Genomic DNA, 11,768 nt, shown 5'->3' with positions numbered 1-11,768 from the left:
CACAGGAGCACGAAATAAAATATTATTGAGTGTTGTCATGCATCATGCCCAGAAGGCCCTGCAACCCTCTTGCCCTAATACAAATGGCGTCGGCCCGTCAAACGATAGAGAGCTCAACCAAATTACAAATTGTAACTTGAAACTAGACCACTAAGAAGAAATGTTGAGCCCCACAATAATCGATAGCCACATCATGCCAAGAGCAACATCGTTCTCACCCCTTCAATCCACACCTTGGCAGCCATATGAGAGGGGAACAAGCTCTCAAGAAGGCGCCTCCAAAGAGGGAACGACGCAACACGCTAGCTGCTGCCCACCAGTCCAGCAGGTCGGACCTAAGATTTTTGCCCTCAAGCCATGGTGGATGAGGACAACCCACATTGACACATGTTGTTGTCGACTGAATCATAATTGGACCCAATCTTCAAGTGTGCTCTACTCCAATGCTCTGGACTTGTGTTCATCATATCTCTCGCTCCTTCCGGTGTTATCTGAGCCAACCTAGCTCTATTGTAGTTGAACAAGATTTGGTTGGGAGCTTTTGCACACCTCCAAAACCTCTTTTGTAGGTCATGGCCAGGTTTTTTCTTTTTCCAATTTGCATATATATGTCTTGCGCACATCCTGTGTTCAACTTTGGGAATTATGTCCTCAATAGCACCAATTAGACCTTTTTGCTGGTCGAATATTACCGCCCAACCTTCTCCTTGGTTTGGTATTTTCAGATCCTTGTTCAACAGTGCAAGAAACCAAAACCAAGAGTCATATGTTTCCTTCTCAACTAAAGCCCATGCTATCGGATAAATCTGGTTATTTGCATCTCTGCCCAAAGCACATAACAACTGCCCACAGGTAGCACCCTTGATGAAACATCCATCTAGGCCTTTTACCCTTCGACACCCAGCTAGGAAACCTTTCTTACATGCAGCAAATCACATATAAAATCTCCGGAAAACATGTTGGTCATCTCTCATCTCTGGATCAAGTGTTATAGCAACTGTACTACCTGGATTGCTTCTCATAAGTTCCTGCTGGTAGTCAAACACTCTGGAATACTCCCCATGTTCGGAATTCCACATCCTTTCTAGCACAAGCTTCTTTGCTCTTTTGCTATATGAACATCAACACCCAAGTCCTCCAAGACAGTTTGTTTAATATTCTCAAGTTTCCATGTGGGGTTTGCTTGTATCAACTTCCCATATATTTTAGCAATAACTTCAGCAGTCACTAGCTTGTTGTCTCTCCTAGGGACACATTGATGATCATCGATAAGAGTCGAAACTTCAAGCCACTTGTTCTTGGTTGTTCTTGATGCATAGATCATCCATGGGCAACCTGGCCATGTGCAATGAGCTCTAACCTTTGCTTCCTCGTCCTTTGTAAAAGCCAAATGAATGCGCTCTTTAATTCCATAGTTTATTATGACCTTCTTCATTTGCTCCTTACCTCTGAACACCATTCCCAGCAATAACTTTGGTTTTTCAGCTGTATTGTCATATCTAGGCCATTGACTTTTTCTCCTAACCATAGTTGTACCTGCTTCACCATCACTTTCCTCGTCGTATGACCAATCATCATCTGAGTCATAATAAGGTGTTTCATTTCCTTCTTCATGACATTCTTCACCAGCCTCTACCACTTTATTGTCTTGCACAATTGGACCTACTACATCTCCTCTTTTCTTGGCTCTCCTTTGTTGCCTCAGGGCTCTTGCCATCTTTCTCAACTCCTCTGCCTCCAAATCCTCGCCTGAACTGCATTCAATAAGAGGAAGATAATCACAATCTGAATCTTCTGAAATCTCAACTTCTTTCCTTCTCTATCTCTCTTCTTGTTAGCTTTAACTGGTATTTGCAAAGGTGCTTCAACACCAGTTGTTGCTCTTGGAGTACCAGGAGGTGAGCTAGTTGCTGCATTGGCAGAGCTAAAACCAGGAATTGAGCTTGCTGCAGAGATGCCAGACCTTGTTGCTGCCTTGACAAAGCTACAACCAGGAGCAGAGCTTGATGACCTTGGGATAGGAGTTGCATGTGCTTCTTCTCCAACTTGGGGAACCGCAACATCACACTTCAGCAGTGCTTCAACATATATTGTATCAACAACTTCAACACTAACAAGTGGCAGTTTTGTTCCTTTGTGTGCAGTGTATATTTCACCAACTGCAATGTCAAACATACCATCTCCTGCAGTCTGATTCCCTGCCCCTTATGATTGGCACCAGAATTTCTGTTTGCTTCTAGTTGATCTACATAGATATCTGCATACTCACCATATGCAATGGAACTATCCATTTTCTAAACTGAGTCATCATCACAAAGAAAACATAGGCCATCGACAAATGATTTCCCTGGCAAGAGCCAATGCAACTTCATCTGTCTGTCCTTAATGACATATTCCTCTTCCACATCATATAAATCTTTAGTAACCTCCAAGAGTACTTGTAACTGAGTTGATCCCTCTCAATTGATGCCTCCGCTTCTAACTGACCACTGTAATATATAATTCCATCTTTCTTCACAAAGTGCCCATTATAGTGATATCCGACGCCAAGGTAATCGAGAGGATCGAAGACATCCTGCATGACATGAAAATAAATTCAGCAAGCTCCATCTCCAGTACAACAGATTAAGCTAACTTCATTTGTTTTCTTAGCAGAGTAGCTATAGTAGCAAATAAACTTTGGCCTACATAATGCAGATGTAGCAGCAGATGCAGAAGAGTATGCAACAAAAAACAGAGTTTTCAACTGCCGTCGGTTTCAGTTTCATGCATAAGTTGAATAGTTGAAAAAGAACAAGCTTGATTAATTTTTTGTGCTGCTACATAACTAATGTCAGTACTCAAAAAACAGAGCGACCACACAACTAGAGTGACCACACATGGAACAAACAACAAGTTCTAGCTCTGTTTTACTGAGTTTATTATTTATTTAATTCCACATAATAAATCCTTTGACCACAGAGAGAACAAACAAGCTCTTCACTTTTTCATTCTTCTGAATTTGACTAGACAGAGAACAAACAAACAATGTTCTTTCTTCAGAATTTGACTGTGAAATAGAACTACTCCAAAAACAGAGTTTCAGACTTAAAACTCTTCACTTTGCTTTCTTCAGAATTTGACCCCATAGGGAACAAACTGACGAAAGACAATCAACAATATTCTCTTCACTTCTCACATGCTACACCAATCAACCTCTCACTTCTCACTATGATGAAATAACAGACTGACGAAAATCACTCATTATCTCCACAAAAACCATCTTCATCTACAGGAAAAACACAAGCTACTTTGAGCACTTGCTCATGGCATGATTGCGTCACTTATGGGCATCCCCTCCTCCAACCAACCGCTCCAAAATCATGCCTGAACCGATCTCGAAAACCCTATCTCCTGCGCCCGACAGGGGGTTTGTGCACTACTCCCTCCATTCCTTTATCTAAGGTCTATTATTTACAGCACGGTGACCAACGCACATAATTATGCACTAGATAGGACAAAATTACCCTTCTCTAATTTGTAGATTAGCGGCAAGTAAATCATTTAGGCTAGAAAAGGTACACACAACCAGGAGAGAGATAGTTTCCTTTTCTTTCTCTACAAGGAGAGATACATGCAATCAGGTGAGAGATAGTTTCCTTTTTCTGGAGGCCAAGATTGGAATTACGAGAAATTAGAACAAATGCACCTTACATTGTGAAATTTTATCAAAAAACAAATACACCTTATATAAAGGAACGGAGGGAGTATGAAATAGAGGAGGCACGGCAAAAATCGTGGGGCATTGGATTCACATCACGTACCTCCTTCCATGGCTTCAATCGGATCACGGATTCATTGCGCCGGCTGCAACCCACGACGGCGACGATGAAGGTGGCTGGGGAGAAGGGGTGAAGCGACCAGGGAGGCGTAATGAACTGACCCAACCCAACCATGCCATGTCAGCTCCCTTTACTCCGTCTACCTACTCGCCACGTCAGAAGCTGAAATCGGAAGCAACCTAAAAATGGAGAAAACCCAGCTTAGGGAAAGATTAGCCCGATTTTGGAGATTGGGGGTTAAAATTGAACCAAATTAGATTTCAGGGGGGATTCGTCCCTCTGGGCACATTTGGGGGTGAAAAATGGTCTTCTTTCTATCTTTATAGAAGAAACTCTAAGCACCACGGGGCACTCCGTGACTCGAACAGATAGGTAGGGATTAGACTCAACCCCATGAATGTGCAGATATTTTACTTCAGTTTTCCAACTGCTTCCTCCCTCGAGGAATTCTTAGGTGGTTGAAACATATGAACTTGAAAGCCGGGTGTCGTGGTACTAAGTCTGACAGTAAGAATAGGGGGTACGTATGAGGAGGAAAGGTCCTAACTACGGCGAGGTTGTACACACGAGTTTACGAGTTCAGGCCCCTTTCAGAAGAGTCAAAAGCCCTACGTCTCGGTGCCCTGAGCAGTTGACTGGAATATGAGTGTGTGTGTTACAGGGGGTGCGAACCCTTGTGCCAGTGGAGGGGGATGGCTTATATAGAGTGCGCCAGGACCCCAACCATCCCACGTTACACAGGGTTCAATGTATATTAAGACAGGGCGTTACTGGTAACGCCAGCTATAAAGAGCTATAAAAGACCTTTAAGACTACAGAGTGAACGCCTGACCATTGCCATCCTGAGTGACTTTAGATCTTCTGTACTCCGAGTGGTTTCTTGTATGGTCGAGTGACTTCATCCTAGTCGAATGGAATTGGGGTATCCGAGTGAGATAATTGGTCAAGTGGATTGCACTCAAGGTTACTTCAGTCGGTATCCTTTGTTATACTTTGAATGTTCTTTATTCTAGGGTAGTGACCTTGGGTAGGGTGTCTAGGTCAGGCCTGTGACCCTACCCTAGGTCCATGGCATCGTCATTAGCCCCCGAATGGATTGAGGTCCGAGTGAAAAGAGAGTTGAAATTGATCCCGCCCTGATTCTTATGCTTCGGAGGCATTTTTCTTAAGTCTGGGAAACATGCTGAACCTTCAACTTTATTTCAGTCGCCTTGATCGATTCAGAAGTCGTCGAGTTAACTATGCTGGTAATCTTCGAGTGTCAATATGGTACAAAATCTTCGGCGCGATTGATTACTCTGCGGTTCCCGGATCTCACGGGATTCAAAATTTCAGGGAAGCGCGCGGGACGGAGCGCGCCCAGTAAACGGAGTGGATAGACAGGGGCGCCTCGATTCTTGTGCCACCTTTTTCGCCATGTATCGGGTGCGCGACTGTTACGGGATTTGACAGGATCACTTGGGCCCACGAGTCAGTCAGTCGAAAACAGGCCCACAAAAGGCGTCGAGGCCGAGGCATTTGCATAGTGCGCCTTATTCCCCTTCTTCCCCTGCTTCCCCACCGTGTCCTCCTCCACCCTTGACGCCGCCGCCCCGCCAGTGCATAGTTCACCACAATGGGAAAGGACAAGACGGCGACTCTGGAGCGCGCGAAGAAGGCGACGGCGACGGTGAAGAGCAAGAAGACGAGTCGGGGGTCATCATCGAGGTTTGGATTGCCTCCTGGTTGGATCCAGGGGGACTGGATTCGGTCCACGATCCGGGAAGAAGATTTGGAGGATCTTGCCAGCATGGGCTTGATTGCTCACGGGTCATGGAGGTTGCCGGGGAACGAGACCGAGCCTTGACCGCAGGAGGGCGAGTGCGTCCTCCTCGCAACCCATGTCGACCGCGGTTTCACTCTGCCTCCGCATCCTTTTTCCGGGGTTTCTTGAACTTCTTTGGTGCTCAACTTCATCACTTCTCCCCCAACACAATCACATACACTACAAAAAAAAAGACACATCCGTGACATTTTGGGCCGAACGAATTTTTTTCCTGTCATACTTATGACACTTCTATGACGATAATTGTGACAAAACCCGGTATCATCATAGATGTGGTGGGGTCCTACTTCTATGACAAAAAATCATGACAGAAAATGGGCTTTTCGTCCTGGGTGGGCCGGAGACGCAGCTGCATGACATTCTTTCGGCCGTCCATGACGGAAAAACCGTGGTAGAAGCGAGGACGAGGAAAATATCGGGGTGTTCCCGGTTACGGTGGGTGGTCGGGGCCGAGCGATGCGCGTTTCTCTCATACACGCACGCGCGTGGGTGCGAGGGGTTGGGCTCTAACTGAACCCGAGCGAGGCGTTGGGCTCTAACTGAACCCGAGTGATTGCACTGCAGGCTACGTGTTACTGAACCCCAAGCGATCGATCGATGGCTGTTAACTGAACCCGATCGAGCGATTCCTTCGCTACTGCTGCTAACTGAAGCCGATCAATGCTGCCTCTGGATGAATAGTGAGCATTGCTGGGGGGTTTGGATGAACAGTTCCCGGTGGGGTGGATGAACAGGACCCCGTGGTGTTGCCTCTGGATGAACAGGACCCCGATCGATCGAGCCGGTTGGGGCTGGATGAACAGGACCCCGTGGAGGGCAGGATGAACAGGACCATCCCGTGGAGGGCAGAATGAATAGTAGACGGTGGAGGGCTGGATGAACAGTAGCCCGTGGAGGGGTGGTTGAACAGGAGCCCGTGGAGAGGGCTAGTTGAACAGTAGCCGGTGGAGTAGCACGTGGTGGAGGCTGGATGAACAGGAGCCTGTGGATGAACAGTCGCAGGTGGAGGCTGGAGGAGGTCGACGGTGGATGAACAGTAGCCCATGGAGGCTGGAGGGGGTCGACGGTGGAGATGAACAGTGTCCCGTGGAGTCCTGTTTTGCAGTACGCCACACCCCCCCGATGAACAGGACCCCCGTTTCGACCGTAGCGCTCCAACACAAGTCCGTTTCCTCCGTTTTGCAGTACGCCACACCCCTCCCGATCAACAGGACCCCCGTTTCGACCGTAGGAGGTCCGTTTCCTCCGTTTTCCGGTACGCCAGACCCCTCCCGATGAACAGGATCCCGTTTCAAACGTGGCCGGTCGAACACAAGGCTGTTTCCTCCGTTCTGCGGTACGCCAGGCCTCGTTTCCATCGGCTGTTCCGTCCAAACCCTCCCGATGAACACGACGACGCATTCCGTTCCGACCCAGCCAGTTGGCTCCCCATGAACACGACGACGACGCTGTTTCTCCGTTCCGACCCAGCCATGTACAGGATCCCTGGCCGTACGTATGCGCGAGTAGGCGTTCGAGACCCTGCCCGTATGTACGTACGTGGCCGTATTTTCTTTCTTGCACACTGGCCGCTGTACATACGTGTACATGCTACGTGCGCGCCTCTACTACGACACGTGCACGCCTCTACATCGACCAGAATGACAATGCTACGTACGCTTCGACCAGGTGGGTCCCGACTGTCAGGCACTTCCTTGCCTGCGAAGATGTAGCTGGTGGGTCCCAGCAGTCAGGGGGGCGAATCGTTTTTTTTTTGCCCGGACGCACTTCCTTGCGTGCGAAGATGTAGCTGGTGGGTCCCTGCAGTCAGGGGGAAACGTTTTTTTCGTGAAATACGGTGGCCCGTCCGGTGGGTCCCTGCTGTCAGGTGGAGGAATCCTTATTTTCCGCGTAATAAGGAGGCACTTCCTTGCTGCGGCCGTGGACCCAGCTGTCAGCCTCTCCATGTACAGTCCACGTCCGATGGAAGTCATTCCTTGACCACGTTGACCACGCCGCGCCGAGAGCACCAAGGCGGTGGACGACGGCGAGGCCTAGGAAGGGGACGATGGGGAGCCGGGGAAGACGCGGCAGTGGAAGCCCGCGCGGAGAGGAGTACGGGGTTCACTGGTTCGGCTGCGGTGTGAGGCTGCCGTCGCCGCAGGGCCTGGCCAGCGGTGGGAATAGTAGGGGGCGGTGAGGCCTCCGCGGCAGCACAGCCGGCCACGGGAGGCAGGAGCATGCGGCACGACCGGCGCTGCTTTGGGCGGCTGGAGCAAGAAGACCAGAGGTTGAAGAAGCACTACGGCCGTTGGATGGACATCGTACAGTCACTAGAGCTAGAATCGTTCATATTGACTAAACTTGTCAAAGGCCCCCGTCCCAGTCAACTTAGTAGGCCCACAAGTCAGCCTCCCACCATGGTGGGTCCCAGCTAGCAGGGGGAGTATTCATTTTTTTTGTGCGTAATAAGGATGCACTTCCGGTGGGTCTGAGCTGACAGCGGGGGGAACGTCTTTTTTCGCGAAATACACTGGCCCGTCCGGTGGGTCCCAGCAGTCAGGGGGGAAACGTTTTTTTCGCGAAATAAGGTGGCCCGTCCGGTGGGTCCCTGCTGTCAGGTGGAGGAATATTATTTTACGCATAATAAGGAGGCACTTCCTTGCGGCCGCCTGGACCCAGCTGTCAGCCTCTCCACGTACAGTACTCTTCCGATGGAAGTCGGTCATTGACCACGTTGACCACGCCGCGCCGAGAGCACCAGGGCGGTGGTCTGGACAACGGCGAGGCCTAGGAAGGGGACGATGCGGAGCCGGGGAAGACGCAGCAGTGGAAGCCCGCGCGGAGAGGAGTACGAGGGTTCACTGGTTCGGCTGCGGTGTGAGGCTGCCGTCGCCGCAGAATAACAGGGGGTGTGGGTGAGTAGAGGGATGGCCTGGCCAGCGGTGGGAGTAGTACGGGGCGGTGAGGCCTCCGCGGCATCACAGCCGGCCACGGGAGGCAGGAGCACGCGACACGACCGACGCTGCTTTGGGCGGCTGGAGCAAGAAGACCAGAGGTTGAAGAAGCACTACGGCCGTTGGATGAACATCGTACGGTAACAGGAGCTAGAATTGTTCATATCGACTAAGTTGACAAAGCCCTCCGTCCCCGTCAACTTGGTAGGCCCACAAGTCAGCCTCCCACTATGCTGGGTTCCAGCTGGCAGGGGGAGTATTCATTTTTTTGTGCGTAATAAGGAGGCACTTCCTTGCGTGCGAAGATAGCTGGTGGGTCCGACATGTCAGCGGGGGGCACGTTATTTTCGCGAAATACAGAGGCCCTTCCGGTGGGTCCCAGATGTCAGGGGGAGGAATCATTATTTTGCGCTTAATAAGGAGGCATTTCTAGTGGGTCCCAGCAGTCAGGGGGCGAATTGTTTTTTTGCCCGGACGCACTTCCTTGCGTGCGAAGATGTAGCTGGTGGGTCCCCGCAGTAAGGGGGAAACGTTTTTTCGTGAAATACGGTGGCCCGTCCGGTGGGTCCCCGCTGTCAGGTGGAGGAATCATTATTTTGCGCGTAATAAGGAGGCACTTCCTTGCTGCGGCCGTGGACCCAGCTGTCAGCCTCTCCACATACAATCCACGTCCGATGGAAGTCGTTCCTTGACCACGTTGACCACACCGCGCCGAGAGCACCACGGCAGTGGACGACGGCGAGGACTAGGATGGGGACGACTCGGAGCCGGGGAAGACGCAGCAGTGGATGCCCACGCGAAGAGGAGTACGAGGGTTCACTGGTTCTGCTGCGGTGTGAGGCTGCTGTCGCCGCAGAATAACAGGGGGTGTGGGTGAGTAGAGGGATGGCCTGGCCAGCGGTGGGAGTAGTAGGGGCGGTGAGGCCTCCGCGGCATCACAGCCGGCCACGGGAGGCAGGAGCACGCGGCACGACCGGCGCTGGTTTGGCCGGCTGGAGCAAGAAGACCAGAGGTTGAAGAAGCACTACGGCCGTTGGATGAACATCGTATGGTAACATGATCTAGAATCGTTCATATTGACTAAGTTGTCAAAGCCCTCCGTCCCTATCAACTTGGTAGGCCCACAAGTCATCCTCCCACTATGCTGGGTTCCAGCTGGCAGGGGGAGTATTCATTTTTTGTGCGTAATAAGGAGGCACTTCCTTGCGTGCGAAGATAGCTGGTGGGGCCGACATGTCAGCGGGGGGCACGTTATTTTCGCGAAATACAGAGGCCCTTCCGGTGGGTCCCAGATGTCAGGTGGAGGAATCATTATTTTGCGCATAATAAGGAGGCATTTCCTTGTGTGCGGCCGTGGACCCAGCTGTCAGCCTCTCCACGCACAGTCTACTTCTGATGGTGTCGTTCGTTGACCACGTTGACCACGCCGCGCTGAGCGCATCCAAGGTGGTGGACGACGGCGAGGCCCCGGACAGCAACGAGCCGGAGATGGGAAGACGCGGGAGTAGAGTCACAGACGGAGAGGTGTACGAGGGTTAACTGGTTCTAGTGCGGTGTGGTTCGGTAGTCGATGGAGAAGAACAGGAGGTGTGAAGGGGTGGAGGGATGACCTGGCCAACGGTGGAGTAGCGCTTCATAGTGAAGCGTGCTAAGCAGAGCTGCTAGCTGCAGGAGGCGGGAGGTGGTCCCGACGGCGCTGGAGGAAGAAGACGAGAGATTGAAGATGGATGCCGGTCGTTGGATGTAAATCCAACGGCTAACATGTGAGAATCATTTGTTGACTAAATTGACAACGACTTGCGTTGGCTTCGACCTATTGGCCCACATTTCAGCCTCCAAAAATGTGGCACGTATTCAACCCATTTTTTCAGAATTTACAGTCTTTTTTTTGCGCGGTAGAATTTACAGTCAATTTGATCTTTTTTTTGAATTACAGCCATTAGCTGGGCTGGGTGAACAAATAATGTAGCGTCCATGCGGCCATTTATTTTATTTCCTAAAAAATTACAGGCCATTTGCACTTTCTCGAAATACACGATTTTGCTGGGCTGATTCTAATTATAATGTTGGGTTGGGCCAGCAATGTTATCAAAAAATAAAAAAGGGCTGAGCATTTGTTATAAATATATTTAAATAATAAGTGATATTATTACATTCGTCCTTAAATCTTACCAAGCTTTTGTACACAATCACTAGGATTTTCATGCCAAAACAATCCAGGATTTTATTTGTTAAGAAATTATTTTTATAAGTTAATAAGATGTGGGATATTGTTTTCTTACATATGTAAGTATCTGTTAAATATATGATGACAATAAAAATAATATATAATAACATATAAAATAATTTAAATATATATAATATAGTTAGAAGGGAAACATAAGTTGGACCTGGCGTTCCTATTCTTATATAGAAAAATAGAACAGACCTCTGCGTTTTCTTCAAAAAAATACATAAATTGGGCTGCCAAAAATAAAACCTCGGATGGGAGGTCCATAGGCCGGTCGATACATGACGGCCCTAAGAAAATACAAACATGCCTATGGACCTCCCATCCGAGGTCGTGGGCTGCGCATGTTAAAAATGAAAGCCTAGACGGGGCAGCCCAAAACCACGTCCAACACTTGCCAAAACTTCGTCCCTCGTTTTCTCTGTGTTTCGCACACTCGACATTGTGTGGGCATTTTGACTGTGCATCATATGAAGATGTGCTATGCATGAATGTTGATCAGCATGATGTTAACTGGCTGGTAGTTCCATTTTGGACCATGAATAAAACTTCCAACATGATGTTAACCCTGTTTGAAAAGGCCGTGTTAATATAAATGCTCTGCCTCTGAAAGTTGCAGTTTCTTATCTGAAACTGAACTTGCAGTTTCTTATCTGAAACTGAAACTTGCAGTTTCTTCTCTGAGAATCACATTGTCTGCACTTTTATACTCCTATGAAACTACATTTTTTAAGTGCTAAAAATAGATCTCTAGAATTCATAAAATACTTCATATGCTCAATACTGCAAATCTGAAATTCAAAAGACATTCATATCTGAAAGTACTCTCAAAATACACAACACAAAACACAATTCACAACCTGCAAATACTGACAACCCTAAGCTCCTCCTGACAATTCACAACCTGCCCGACTATTGGGCTGGGGGGGGGCAGCCCCCTCCTATTCCTCGGCGGC

The sequence above is a fragment of the Triticum aestivum genome, chromosome 1D, assembly GCF_018294505.1.
Source record: "Triticum aestivum cultivar Chinese Spring chromosome 1D, IWGSC CS RefSeq v2.1, whole genome shotgun sequence".
In the NCBI taxonomy this organism is placed as follows: domain Eukaryota; kingdom Viridiplantae; phylum Streptophyta; class Magnoliopsida; order Poales; family Poaceae; genus Triticum; species Triticum aestivum.
Note: the sequence above shows the minus strand (reverse complement) of the source record.